Below are 15,680 nucleotides of genomic sequence, written 5' to 3' on the forward strand. Positions count from 1 at the left end.
GAATTGTTCGCTGTATACTGAATTAAGTGGGGGGGGGGGGCATTTGATCAAGGGGAAAAATCCCATCATGCAGCCACAGCAGAGAGAAATGATCACAGATGCAGCACAGCAGGTTGTATTCTATAATGTTCCTTTAATGTTTCTGTGGTCATCCATTAGTGTCCGCGCTGCTGGAATACACACACACACACACACACCGAACAACCTCTACGGTTTGGTATTTGTCTGCATGCAACTGAACACACTTAAACAACAAACCATTACTTTTCATTTGTAGCGAATTAAAGATGAATTCACGTTATTTCAGAATGAGACTGACTTTTACTGCTTGGAGAGAGCTCAGAGAAGAGACAGGGGGAAGATGGAGGCTATATTAGCTGTTGACACAGTTCAGCAGAGGAGTTTAAACCAGGTTGTGTGAAAGCACTGATGCTGTGTATGTATTTGCCTAAACCAGTTACTGGTTTCAGAGTTTATACTGGTTGTTTTTTATTTCTTTCTCTGGCTAAAGGTAAAGAGGTTACATTTATTTTTAACTTTTAGACATTTCCAGAACCCACTGTGAAAAGAAACTCTTGCAAACGCAAAACCCCACACATTGCACATAAATAATTTTCCTTGTTGATGTTGAAACAAAGCTGAGGGTGGTGTTCTGCGCTGGCATCACCGCTGACATGGCAACATTTCCAACAACACAATCACAACCAAATCCAAACAAAACAACATATGAAATGTAAGTGGGATGAAGAACTTGCTGTCATGATGAGAGCTCAGCCACAACAGCTGTTGCACTACATAATAAACTCGTTTGTAAAGCTAACCAAGTGATGGACAACTACTGTAGCGTTTTACTGCAGGGCCTGAGGTCACATAAACAAATGCAATTTATTTATTTATGTAACGCGGAACATACTTCCCTGGCAGGTTGAACCGAGGGTATGAGACTGAGTGACAGAGTGAGAGGAATAGATTGGATTAGAGGAAGAGCGAGTAAGTCATGTGGGAAATGTGACTGCATGATGAGTATGTGGCGTTATATGAACGTGAGGTACAGTGTGTGTACAGAGAAAAAGGCTGTTAAGTTACACACACTCTAACATGCTGGTAGTCTTTCAAATCAGAGAAACGTCAACGTATTTGTGAATAAAAGATCTTCAACTTGAGGGTTGCAGGATGCATTTGCAACAGTGTGGCCTGACTTCTCCATGGCTTCGGTGCCTCCAGCATCACATCCTGGCCCTTTGCCCAGAATGGAAATACCCCTCTGACTTAATGGACATTTCATTTAATAATCAGTGATTGATCGCTGCTGGTAATGATGTATAAGCAGTAAGATTCAGAAATGAAGAATATTCTCAGTCAATAATTGGAAAACGGGGAGCACTGCAGAAAGACAGGCAACTGCGTTGCCAACAGCAGCATGTCTCCTTAACTTTCCGCTTGTCAATATGGCATCTCTGTGTATGCCAGCGGCAATTAGCAGCACAGAGTCGTGTTGTTGAGTCACATCGACCTCACACTGCTAATTAGACACACTTGACCTTTTCTGAATGAGGATAATTTTAGTGATGGGGTTAAATAAAAGATATGGTTGGGGCTGTAAAATCAGTGAAGGTAACTGGTGACATTTTTATTCATAATACAATTTACATTTTCAGGTGGCGACACCATCGACTCAAGCATTGCAGATTAAACGAGAAAAAAAGAAACATATAGCATAAAACTCTATTCTGTTTAAGTAATAACTGCGGAGCATGTTGTTCTCTGGCAAGGGGATTAGTCCCAAAAAAACCAAAAGAAGAGTCTGAACCATGAACCAATTACTAACTAGAAAAGCACAAAGAGGCGAGCGGCGAGGCGAGCAGCGAGCGCAAACCTCTGCCAAGGGCCACAGTTCTGAAATAAAATAATTTCTGGATCCAAATGGTGATCCGGATCTAGAAATACACATGATAGACGGCACTGTGTCATAAAACACGTCCAAAACATGGAGTTTTAATGCGTCTATAACATCTTTATGTTTTACGTTGCCCACCGCTCTTGTTAGTTTTTGTTTCAATACATAGTCTGAAATAAAGGAATTACTATTACCATAGCATCACCTGTTCACATTTTCTGCATATTCCAATTGTAATATATACGATTACAATTATTATTATTATTATTATTGTTATTATACTATATAATATAAAATGTATTATAATAAATATTTATATTTAAATATTATAATATTTCTTGTTTAATAATGTTTAAAATTTTGTTATTATTATTATTATTATTATTATTTTAGCTTTTTATTTTATCTTTGTATTTGTTTTTCCAGTTTCTGTGAAGCCAGTTATTATTATTTATTATTATTATTATTATTATTATTATTATTATTATTATTATTATTATTATTATTATTATTATTATTATTATAGTATATTTTATTATTGCAGAAAGGTACATTGTTATGATTCTCTCCGATCAATTCATGACAAAGTACTTCTAAATATGCACTTAATCCAGTCTGATCTGTAATCCAATTAAATCCAAGCTTTGGCCAAAAGCAAACGATGGCAAATGGTCATCAAGATGGTCTTTTCTACAAATTTCATTAAAAGTTCCACACTTCAGGTAGCGATGGCATCTGCTTCCTGAGCTCAGACTGGGGCGATGCCCAACAATGCTGTACTTGTTCATATTTAAATGGGAGCTGAATGTACAGCTTTGGTTAAAACTTATTGTACATCAGTTATTGGACTTTTTCTTTCCCGTATAACGACACACTCTTCTCCAGTCTTGGTGATCTGCTGGCTCTGGCTTGCATAGATGTCTTTGGCTCTTTAAGGTTCTCTGTGGTCCAACCTGACTGTGGCTGTCATCCTCATGGATCTTGTTACCCTACTGACCTAAAATCAAAAGAAAAATCACTAAAATCCTGGTTAGAACGGCTGCAGGAGGTCCCACATCTTCGGGGCCTCTGGGTGGAGGAGGACAATCTCTCTTTGCATCTTAAAATGGAAACATGATTGTCAGACTCCTGTGAAGTTTTCGACACTTACTGATGTCACATTGTGAGGAGACAAGAAAATTAGGAGAGACAGCGAGCGCTGATCTGTGAGTCATTGATATGCAGCTGCATGGCTTTTTCACTGATTGGAAGATGCTTTGTCACGCTGAATGGCAGCTTCTGGCTGTCATTTTAACACAGCAGGTCAGGCCACATGGACCGTGTGTCTCATATTCTATTGCCTTTCAGAGGAACTTACAACTATGTTACTGTTCCTGCAAAGAGAAGGATCAAATGATGTTTTGTCTGCAGACACCAGATATTTTTAGTACTTTTCTGAGTGACATCTTTTATTATTTTTCTTGTGAACATCACCAGCTGTGTCACCTTCCCAGATGTGGGTTATTATCCACTTTATCAGAGCAAGTTGTGCAGAGATCAGCAGCTGAAAGCATGAGCTGGTGCTCGGGGCTGCACTGGCATTTTACCACCGTGCACACAGATTATAAAGCACTTTTGATGTGATTTTGATGGTGTGATAATCCATGACATTTTCACTTGCCTGGTGCAAAATTCCAAGAAAGGCGCCCAAATAACAGTCTAGACAGTAAATGTTTAAATCTCCAAGATGTGGATGCGGTAAGCCTAATGGGACATCATTCACTATGATCTGAAGATGCATTGCAACATAAAGAGGCAAATCTCTGACAAACATTTGGCTGGATGCTGAAATCAACCATAAGTTGCAACGATTTCTTTCTCTTGAGCCGTTTCTTATGCAGCTTTACACAAACATCTTTTCTGCTGAGTCTTGCCTCAAAGGCTAAAGTCAGAATCCATATTTCTTTCTTGTGTAAGTAGGGTCACAAACTGGGGTTTAAAACCTCTGCAGTTCCTGTCATGCCATATTTCACAGTGTAGTGTGTGAACACAGAGCAGAGCTGACAAGTCTCTCTGCATGAGGAGAGAAGGCTTGGTTCAAAAACAGCTTGACTCTCTGATAAATGGACTGGCCACTGGCCCATTAGCTGACAGTGCTGGTCAAAATGAGTCAGTTAACAGAAAGAAAAAAGAGAAAAGGGAAAAGGATCTTTTCTCTTTCCATGAGAGACACGCTGCTCTGACAAATTCTGAGATATATCTGCTGCGACTAGTCAGTGACTGCTGAACCAGCGCAGCCAAGGTTAAATCTTCCAGCCATGTCCAAGTCAAATCTTTACTAAGGCCACAGTCACACCAGGATAGTCTGGATGCAGAGAAAATCAGCGCCGTGTTACTGTGTGTGTAAAATGTGGAAACTATTTTGTGTGTAAGTTATGACACTTGCAAATGCACACAAAAAGAAATAAGAAATATGCACAAAAGTAAATGAGCACAAACACAAATTATTTTAAAAAATGCACAAACATGTCTGTAAAAGTTCCCTAATTTCATGAATAAATCTACAAATAATGTCGAATTGTGTCTTGGCTGGAATGTCTTGTAGATTATTGATATGAATTGAAAAGATGAATAGATAAAAGTTAAAGGAACGTTTTTTTTCCTGTTAACAGGCAGTCTTCACAGACACCTAATCATGCTTAAAGTACTTAAAGTGCAAGTAGTATAAACAGATATACTTGCTGTTTGAGTATCAAACTAAATTACATAAATATCACTGCTCAGCTTTAGTATCGGCTGTGATTTTCATTCTAACCACTGGCTGCTCGTATGATCTGCAACAATGAGCCAAAACTGGAAGATTAAAAGGGTTTGGACATCTTCATCCACTGCAGCACGTCAGCAGCAACACTACTGATCTATGTGGCGACTGTGACCTTCTTTACTACAATAATAATAAACTTCCAGTTGATTTTGACAGGTCGAAGGTCATAACAAATGAACACTAAACACAATTGATGGATTTGTTTTAAGAGAAGGAATGTTGCAGAAAAGGTGACTGGAAAGTAATAATAGGAGCAGAAGCAGACTGAGAGTCGCTGGCTTGATGCTCAGATCAGACAGAAATGCAGGTGATGCACCGTCTGTCTGACCTGCATGCATGTTGAACTGAAGCATGTCTTACCACACATGTACCGGAAAGGCCTTTTCATAGACAACTATAGACGAAGGTTTCTGCTGCTACTTTTATGTCAGGGGCAGAAAACTGCTCTCTAACACATAAATCTGTGTGTTTTCACCATACAAACTATCTTTAAGGTAAAAAAAAGAATGAAAGCAAGAATTTAATTAATTTTATTTGCTTTCCTGTTTCCTTCTTATTTGCACTCTCCTCACACGCCTTCGCTCATGTCCTCCCTTCCTCGACTTTTCACGGCTCTGAATTGACTCAGTGACATTGACACTGTGGGTGTTTGTTTCATCAGCATGTGGTGGAGGTAGGGGGAGCAGTGGAGGACTGCATGGATGAAATGATCAGAGAACAGAAGATGTGAGAGACAGTCATATTTAAGGATGGAATGAGGAAAAGTGGTAAAGGTTGTTAAAGCATTCAGATGTCTGCAGCAGGATTTATTTCAGACTACTTCTCCCATCAGGAAGGCTGATTCCTCATCAGTTTTTATCCTGAAATGTTTCTTAAGTGGTTGTTTTGAAGGATTTGTGTTGATGATTTTTGTATTTATGAGAAAATTAGTTTTCATAGTTGTTCCGTAAAAAATAAGATAAGCTGCAGATGAGTCTTTTCACTCCTCAGGACATTTCACTGCAGATAGATAAAAGTATGTGAGTGTGCTTGGGAGTATCATGTATATCACAGAGTATATCATCAATTTTTTATTTGTAATCTATCCATCTATTTTTATCCTGTCATTTATTATCTATGAATCCATCAACGTAGTCTTGCTGTTGGGACGAATCTTGCTTTTAAAGTCGTCATGTAAACCTCCAGGACAGGCTCAATTAATCACAGTTTATAAAACTGCTCTGCATGTACAGTTAGGGTTAAAACTCAGTAAAGTTGGTGTGATGAGCCCAGAAATGAAGATCAGAAACAGCAAATGTTACAAGCACGACAGGGTTTAGATGTTTACGGAGATTCATTCAAAGCACTTTTAGTTTTAAGAATGAAATGAGAGGAAAAAGTAAAAAGAGGAAATGGGGTAAAAAGCAGGAAAAGTTGCTTATAAAATAATCTGGGTTGACTTTGTCATCACTTTACCAAGGAAAGAGCGCGGTTTTACTCTGATGTGGAAGTAAAACATTTAAAAGAGGACTGATTTATTGCCCTTTATTCCATTTAAATCAACGGTTCATCTTTACTTTAAATTCAGTTTTAAGATTTATTTGTACAGCCTCAAACTACTTTTACATATCAGTCAACCCAGTCCGATTAAATGTAGTCTTCTTACAATCCAGTTAAAGAAATCCAGTATATGTTCTGCATCAATACATAAACCAATGAATAATAATACTTACCCATCTGCATCCTGAATCCCTAACATGGGAGTTGGACCCACGGAGATGGTCTGATAACTGGAGGTTCTGCCTCCCATTGGAACCAGTAGTACACCTGCAGTCTCCCAGTAAAGCTCTGGTGGGAAAATCTGCATAAAACTGGGGAAAGAGGATCTCTGATGAAACCAGAATCCTGGATCCAATGGTGGTTTTCTTGAACCCTCTTAGGTTCAGACATGTAGTCTGTGTGTGCCTTCTCCTTTTTCCACCATGTGATTTAGTTTGAAACGTTGGTGAATGTCGGGGACCAAACCGTAAAGCCATGAAGACACACCTGGGCTTTTATTGTTAAAAAATAAATGCAAAAGTTTAAAGAAATGAATAAACGAACCAATCTTTAAAAAGGGGTTAACTAAACATAACGACAGTCAGTGTCACGTAAACAGTTCAACTCAACTAAAGAAAAATGAGCCCTCAGAAAAACACACAGGGTAACTTATATAGCACTTCAGCCAAACCAAATTTCACAGAGAGGAGAAAACAAAATGAATAACAATAACCCGACAAAGCTCCAAGCTAACCCCCCCGTGACCCGGCAGCACATGGTAGAACCTTATGAGCTGGCTTTGAGATTTCAGACTCCTCCGCCCTTCGCCACGCCTTTCATCTTGCAGGTAAGGAAACAATGTGGGGCTTAAGCCATCACAGTGAATATAATGAGTAAATGACACGCACCCATCTACCAGCTACCCCAGTTTCCCCGTAAGCAGAGTTATTTTATTTCCTCCCTTTTCTTCTGCTTTCTTCAGACATGAGATCAGATGATGGTGCATTTCATCAGACTTAGTTCTGTTCTGATGGTGAGGACTGAAGCCCGTATCCTGTCCATCTCCCTGCTCTGATCTTACATTATCTGCTACAGGCGAAGTGCCTGCTGATGATCTGGGAAATAAATGCAACCTCCCCCCCTCTTCCCTGCCTTGTGCACATTTCCTCTTAGGGGTTATATAATCTTTGGCTCATCTGTGTTGGGACCTGCATACCCTTTCTAGTGACATATTTTGGTCATTCTGGAGACCCTATAATACGTTATGTTTCACAGAGTTTCATTCAATCCTCCGCTGCACATCTGCTTGCAGGGATTATTTCATAGAGCACTTCCCATTTTACATTTGCCAAATATCAGCCTGAAAAGTCTGGAGATTCATCACCACACTTGTCAGATAAACACATAACACAGCTGGAACCAGAGTCTTTTGGCAGCAGATCATGTGATGGACTGCAGACCTGGTGATGGTGGTGATCCTGCTTCTCACATGATCGCAGCTGCGATAGGCTCTGCCATGGCTCCGCATCGGGTGTAAAAAGGATGGATGGAACTAAGTCATTTATAATGAAATAAATGAGAGAATGAGGACTAGTGGAAATGATTTAAGCCAGAGATTTTTCAGTCAGGATCATCCCAGCAGTCACTGTGTCCCCATTCACCAACGTCAGGCTCTGTGACCTTTCTGTTTTACATTTGATAAACTTGCCAGACAGGCTTATTTTAAGTTTTGTGGATCTTATAAGTTCTGTTTCAGGACATGTTGTTCGACTAAGTCTTACAGCTGGAGTAGGTCCTCCTGCTCAGAGACATGTTCCTCTGGGTGAAGCGGTTCCTCGTCCTGATAGTAGTCTATACATTCTGTAATCATGAACAATAAGAAATATAGTTAGACCCCTCAGTTTACTGTAAATCTGAGAAAATGCAGGAAGGATTTCCCGACCCGGCTCAGTCTATTTGCCTCCTCCTGCTAAACAGCCGAGAAAGAGAAAATCGTTGGTGGAAAAAGCTGCGAATAAAAAAGTCTTGGATCACGCAAGGAGCAGAACCAGAGGGGGAGGAGCCAATACAGGGGGAGGAGCCAGGACAGGGGGAGGGGTGAAGGCAGGGGGAGGAGCCAAGCCAGGGGGATGGGCCAATGCAGGGGGAGGGGCCAAGACATCTCGCTATCTCCCCAACATCACCTACCCCAGCTTTAAATAGTGAATGCTCCTATATTTTAAGAATGAAACCTGGGGACCATCCCACCTTGGTACCAAGGGGTGGTCTTCTGCTGCTGGAGACCAGACGTGTTGTGGTGTTCAGAGATGATGTTCTGCATACCTTGGTTGGAAAGAGTGATTATTAGAGCCAATTTCTTTGTGAAACTATGAAAGATTTGATGCCAGTCTTCAGAAGAGCAGAATGGAATCTGAAGTTGGCCCTCACAGCGTTGCATGCAGTGCTGTTAGTGATGGGAAACCCACTGGTCCACCAGCGCTGACACAACTGCAGCTCATTGACACGAACATCCAGTCAGTTTAATGTTTCTTTGGTAACACATGAACTGCAACTAACAGTAGCTCAAAACAGGATCATCTGGTTTTGTCTGCATTTAAACTAATGACATGGTGATCCATGCCACATGTAAATCCAATCAGAATGAATTCACCATGTATCTGAATAAAGAAAGGGATGTTTTATGAGGATCAGACATATAATCAAAAGAAACTGACAGACAGGAAACATGCACAAAGTAGGTGGATTTATTGCGCTAGTTTACCAAGTTGTTCTGACTCCAGAAAGAATTTATAGTAAAAGAAAGAAAGAAAAATCAATATTCATTTTTCTGGGAATTCTATCAGTCCTCCGTGATGTCAGACATAAAGCCTGATCATCACACTTTCATAACGCACAGCTCCCACGCTGCAGAGCGCTGACTGTTCTCTTTGCATCCGAGTTTTTGCTGAAGAGCAATAGCCTCCCATTTTACCTCAGGAAATGGATTCTGTATTTATAGTTTACATCCTGTGGGGATTTTATCCAAGGTCAGTTGTAGATTACCTATTTGGCTCATTGAGCCGTGTGCTCTGTGAGGTCCCTTTTTTAATGTGCATTGGTGATTGATTAAGCTAGTGTGTCTCTATGCCAATGCTGGCCTTGACTGATGCATACAGACAGCAATATGTATGTATGGATAGCTCTAGTGTGGAATGTGCGATCAATGCATGGACTCTCCTCACAATAATTACCTCCTCCAGAAGGGGGGAAGCCTGAGGGTTGAGTATGTATGTGTGTATTACCTTCAGCTTGAGTGTTTGAGTAAAATCCTCCCTTCCCAGTTGGCTCTTTGAGTCACGGGTTGTTGCGGTGTCAGAGAGCATGAAAGTCCTCTTCATCAGTCTCCGATCAATGCTGCTGGTGAGCAGATCGAGATGTGAGGACCGAAGACGGCGGCAGACTCAGAAAAACAAACAAGAAAATGGAAAACGGAGAGGTTGAAAGTTTTAAATGTGATATTTTGTCATTAAATTATTGTAAAAAAAAAAAAACCCCAGATCGTATGAAAATGCTTATCTTTAATTAGCCAAATGTTTTATGGAGACATTCAGACAGCTCAATGATCTTATGTCTGATAAACAGTCTGTAGATGTGATCTCAGCACTTCACACATAACATGTTTGTGTTGCCATGGTAATCAGAGTCCTATTGCTAAAAGGGATGCAGAAAAGCGCAGTGAGGGTACAACACTACACATGACAGTGTGGCGCGGACCGTCACCAGCAGAGTAAAGCTGTGCATGAGTGAAAATAGCTGCATGTATTAGTTTCCTTCTTGCTGTTGCCTCTTCATCCAGCTGGTTTCATGAAGGTGAAAATGTTTTAATGTGCTCAGGGCTGTTTATGCCTCCTCTGCTTGTGGTTGCCAGTTGTCTAAGTTTCAGCCTTCATTTAATGTTAAACATGACTTCATGTTAAACATGATTTCCTTCTAAATCAGACCATTATGAAGCCGTGTGGAAGCTGACCAGTCACCCAGACTGGGTCTGGTTTGAAGGAAAAAAGGGGGCAGAAGTGGACTGAAGAAAGATTTTACTCATCTGAGAGGATCCAAATAAAGATGGAAGAGTAAAAGACATAGAGTTGGTTGGTGAAAGTTTCAACGTCCTAATTAGGGCCCAGAGCAGCTGAGACCTCACCAGTATCTGAGTCCACACAGTTCCCAGTGACAGGTAGGAGGGTGGAGGTCAGTGTCGGGACCTGCTGGTCAGCCGGCAATTTAGGATTGACACATGATTCCTGCACAATACTTTGTCTGTCTTATCCTCTGTGTGTGTGTGTGTGTGTGTGTGTGTGTGTGTGATGCTACTGTCATGCAGCTGTCTTGTCTGATCTGATCCCCACTAACCCCTCAGTCAAAAAAATGCTGTTGTAATGGTGAGAACACGTCTGTCACATTTATTTTTTCCTTTCACACACGTCATGTTTTCCTTTAAAGGCCGTTTTATTTTTTATCTATTTAATTAAAACAATTCTGACATCTAACTTTAACCTCATCCAAAGAATTCAGATTTAATTCACATTTAATTCGGGCTAATTAAAAAAAACAAGTTTCTTCATTTAGGAGCTTCATACGGAGCGGAGATGTTGATTCTTTTTGAGTCACTTTTACTTGTAATGCGTAATTTGGTCTCATTTAAACACTATAATAACCATTTAATATTCATACTTGTCCTTTATGACACCATGTAGTGAAAACACTGATCATTAACCCAAACAGAGAAATGTTCTGTCCCTGTCCTCTGGACCTTTCCTTTGTTTTACTGAATTCAGACAATATGATCCTGGTATATATTTTTTTCCCCTGAATGTCAAATTTAAACACGAGTGCAACGGAGAAAATCACTGTGATTAACAAAAAAAGAGAAAAACCTTGAACATTTATTTTTATTGTGAGATTTGCACTGATAATATTATCATTAAAATTTAATATGAAAACTTGATAATATTTTCATTTAGTAGATGCAATACTTTTATCACCAAAGCACCAGCTGTTAATGAGCCGACCCAGTTTTACTGGGTGCCCAGTATGGCTCACGGTAAACCAGCAGTTTATGGAAACAATAACTGTGTTCAGTAAATGTCTCATTCTTCTGAACACATTCCGAATCTGAAGGAATTCTCAGTATTTCAGTAAAAAGTTAGCATTTACGCCGCTGAGGTGCTAAGCTCACTGCTAACATAGATGCTAACAGATGCTAACATTAGCGTTCATTTCACGGTAACAAGCCAGTCCAGGTGTGTGTAAAGGTGGATAAAAATGACTGATGCCTGCAGTCTTGGATTGTTCCACCACAGTTTGCAGATGTTTTGTTTGCTCCTTGATCAGCTTCATGCAGCAACACGAAACATGCAGCGGCAACAAGTTGCTCACATTGTTTACGTGTGCGTCTGAGTCTGTTTGTGTGACGTGATGCCATTTTCAGGTCTGAGGACATGAATCACATCAGTAGACAGTTCCAGTGAAGAAGAGATCAGGAAATATCACAAATGGAATATTGTTAGCAAGTGTGAAGTCACTATATGTGGGACTTGAGTGTGAGCCGAGTCCAGAGGAAGTTCCTCTCAGTAAATAGAGAAGCTAGAGAAGAGTTCATTTACAGCCAGTAATGGTTGATAAATAAGGAGCATTATTATTTTTTGCACTATTGCTTTCTTAAAAAATTGTGTTTGAAAGTTATTTTAAAATTTTCCTTTTAGTTTGGTTTAGTTTATGTCTTATAATGAAAAATGTACCATATATTAGAGGTGGCTGCTACATTGTGGACGCTGTGGCGAAGCTCGTGGAGTGGCCATCTTCCAGATGCAAGATCAGCAATTCAGATCTTTCCACATGTTAAAGTACCTCAGAGCAGGATGCTGAACTTCAAGTTGCTTTTACTTATCTCATTAACAGCTACTGCATCTGCCTTTGCTTTGTCTGTGGGGACTGATGAGTTCAACACATTGTGGAAACCAAACAAAAGCTTTATAAATGTAGGCTACCCACAAGGATGTAGCGTACTCAGATTAATATAGCAGGTTGTCTGAGTCTGAGCCAGTAAGGACTATCCGCTGAACTGTTCAACATTTTCATACAAAAACAGCCCGGTAACCACTCCCCGAGTTGTATGCTAAATGGCTAACATTCCCCATACCCGTCATCCATTGTTTGTCAGTGATCTCTTTATGCAGTATCTTTCTATAAACATCCCTAGACAGCATCTGCCCCTTGTTTCCTAGACGTTTCACATTCTGAAATAAGCGACTCTTGTGTCTTGTGCTTACTCAGCATATAGAAAGCCTGCAGTCAGCTCTTGCTTATCAAATCGCTTGTCAAATTCACAAAAGAGGGCTGGGAGACTGCTGTAGGACAGATTTATATGCAGAGAACTGGTCATCTCTTCTCTAAAGTCATTGGAAAGAAGTCATCTCACATAAAATAAAAGCACATTGAAGTCAAATGCTGGAGGCTTTATGTATCCTCAACATGAGCTGCTGATGCAAAATGAACAATCATCCTGCTCTCTGTTGCTTTATATGTTCAAATCATGCACTTCTTATATGAAACAGCCATTATATTCTTTCATTGTCATTTACTAAAGCATTTGCAAATTCACTGCACATGCAAAGAAAATTACACAATGATTATTATCAGCACGACCCAAGGTATGCTTGTCTCCATCCAGTTAGTACGTCTGCCACAATGAATATTAAATATGACCTGATATTTAGAATGTGTTGGGAGGAGAAAATATAGATATATTAATGTGCACCTGGAATGTAATCTATCAGTCCTGAGAGCAATGTTGCTGAAACCGTGCATCGTTTCAAAAGGATGTGCAGACAGTTGGTGTGTGTAAATGCGCACGTGGCTACAGTTCTTAGAGACATCAAAACATAGGAAAGAGACACAGAGAACACGTCTTTTACCCTCGGGTAAATCTTTTTGGGATGAGTCCAGAAACAATCATCAAAACATATGTCTTATCCAGCATTTTGGAGCTACTGGAGGGACTCGGCATGTATTTGGAGGGGGGTCACACATACCTGCAAATGACAGCTGGGATCCCCCAGATGTGCAGTCCTACACGCCATGCGTCGCTGCATGGTCACGACTATCAGGTTTCCAGACGCTATACAGTCATCATCTGAGAACAAACAAGTGTTTTTTCAGTAGCTGTATTTCTTTGAAAAGCAAATGATTGCGTCTATGTGCAAAACTTCTCGGGCCAGTGCATGATGCTTTTATTTTGAAAAACAGTCTTTTGTTCTCCGAGCTGGCAAGTTTTCAGACGGCTGGCTTATAGGTGGGTCATTTCATAAAAATCCTTAGTAAACAGAAATGACACCTTCATGCTGATTTTTCTTATCTTATATCTTTATAACGTCTTTTCACTTCACCCTCTGTTTGCATCATTTCACCGACAACATTAATGCTTTCATAAATTTTCTCCCATGCAGCGTTTATTTGTGTGTCAGTCAGATTTCTCTGCTGTACGTCATGTTTCTCTCCCAACTCGACGTGCTGCAAACCACAGCACACGCAAAACCTGCAACTCGTTTGCACCTACTGTTCAGTTAAACAATCACACACAAACTGAGGTTCAGCCACACACACACACACACACACACACACACACACACACACACACTTCTAGATTGAACACAAATCACTACTTGCACATTGGATTCTCAGGGGATCAGGTTCCACAGTGTGAAGCTATGGTCATTTTATGAAATCACATTCCAGGCTACTGTGTGTGTGTGTGTGTGTGTGTGTGTGTGTGTGTGTGTGTGTGAATAAGGTTGGTTAAAGTGGTTGAAAAGATCTGCATGATTGTTTCCACATCAGCCGATGGCAGTTTAAGGACATCACATGTTCTGGTGGTCATTGCTTTGAGAGAGTGTGTGTGTGTGTGTGTGTGTGTGTGTGTGTGTGTGTGTGTGTGTGTGTGTGAGGCCTCTCTGTATATCTGCATGTCATGCAACAAGTTCCATCTCTTCAGGACTGCATGTTGTTGATCATCTTTGCAATGTACGCGTGTGTTTCTGTGTTTATCATGGCATGTGCTTACGCTCTTTTATGTCGAGGAAAAATGAGAAATAATGTCTGGAAGTGAGAAAATGTTGGTTTTACTGAAGAAGCAGCAGACAACCCCCCCTTGTTAAACTCTTACTGCTAACGCAAACATTGAGGGAAAGTCTACATTTGTGACAAAAAGCTTTTGCTCGTCAATAAACAAACTGATTGATTGGCAGAGAGTCTGCAGCCCGTCCTGCCCGTCCTCCTCGTCCTCCCCGTCCCCCCTGTCCTCCCCGTCCTCCCCGTCCTCCCTGTCCTCCTCGTCCTCCCCGTCCCCCCTGTCCTCCTCGTCCTCCCCGTCCCCCCTGTCCTCCTCGTCCTCCCCGTCCCCCCTGTCCTCCCCGTCCTCCCCGTCCTCCCTGTCCTCCTCGTCCTCCCCGTCCCCCCTGTCCTCCCCGTCCTCCCCGTCCTCCCTGTCCTCCTCGTCCTCCCCGTCCCCCCTGTCCTCCTCGTCCTCCCCGTCCCCCCTGTCCTCCTCGTCCTCCCCGTCCCCCCTGTCCTCCCCGTCCTCCTCGTCCTCCCCGTCCCCCCTGTCCTCCTCGTCCTCCCCGTCCCCCCTGTCCTCCTCGTCCTCCCCGTCCCCCCTGTCCTCCCCGTCCCCCCTGTCCTCCTCGTCCTCCCCGTCCTCCCCGTCCCCCCTGTCCTCCTCGTCCTCCCCGTCCTCCCCGTCCCCCCTGTCCTCCCCGTCCTCCCCGTCCCCCCTGTCCTCCTCGTCCTCCCCGTCCCCCCTGTCCTCCCCGTCCCCCCTGTCCTCCTCGTCCTCCCCGTCCTCCCCGTCCCCCCTGTCCTCCCCGTCCTCCTCGTCCTCCCCGTCCCCCCTGTCCTCCTCGTCCTCCCCGTCCTCCCTGTCCTCCCCGTCCTCCCCGTCCTCCCCGTCCTCCCTGTCCTCCTCGTCCTCCCCGTCCCCCCTGTCCTCCTCGTCCTCCCCGTCCCCCCTGTCCTCCTCGTCCTCCCCGTCCTCCCTGTCCTCCCCGTCCTCCTCGTCCTCCCCGTCCTCCGCGTCCTCCCCGTCCCCCCTGTCCTCCTCGTCCTCCCCGTCCTCCCCGTCCTCCCTGTCCTCCCTGTCCTCCTCGTCCTCCCCGTCCCCCCTGTCCTCCTCGTCCTCCTCGTCCTCCCCGTCCTCCGCGTCCTCCCCGTCCCCCCTGTCCTCCTCGTCCTCCCCGTCCTCCCCGTCCTCCCTGTCCTCCCTGTCCTCCTCGTCCTCCCCGTCCCCCCTGTCCTCCTCGTCCTCCCCGTCCTCCTCGTCCTCCCCGTCCCCCCTGTCCTCCTCGTTCCCCCTGTCCTCCCCATCCCCCCTGTCCTCCCCGTCCTCCCTGTCCTCCCTGTCCTCCTCGTCCTCCCCGTCCCCCCTGTCCTCCC

General features: G+C 42.8%; 1 protein-coding gene across 3 annotated transcripts in view; it reads left to right on the forward strand.

Moving 5' to 3' along the window:
* Positions 1 to 15,680, forward strand: part of nlgn1 (neuroligin 1) — a gene marked incomplete at both ends in the record, with an annotated part of 316,463 nt that overhangs the window by 86,350 nt on the left and 214,433 nt on the right. The gene's annotated exons all lie outside the window — the stretch shown is intronic.

The sequence above is a fragment of the Telmatherina bonti genome (genome assembly GCF_933228915.1).
Source record: "Telmatherina bonti genome assembly, chromosome: 8".
Taxonomy (NCBI): domain Eukaryota; kingdom Metazoa; phylum Chordata; class Actinopteri; order Atheriniformes; family Telmatherinidae; genus Telmatherina; species Telmatherina bonti.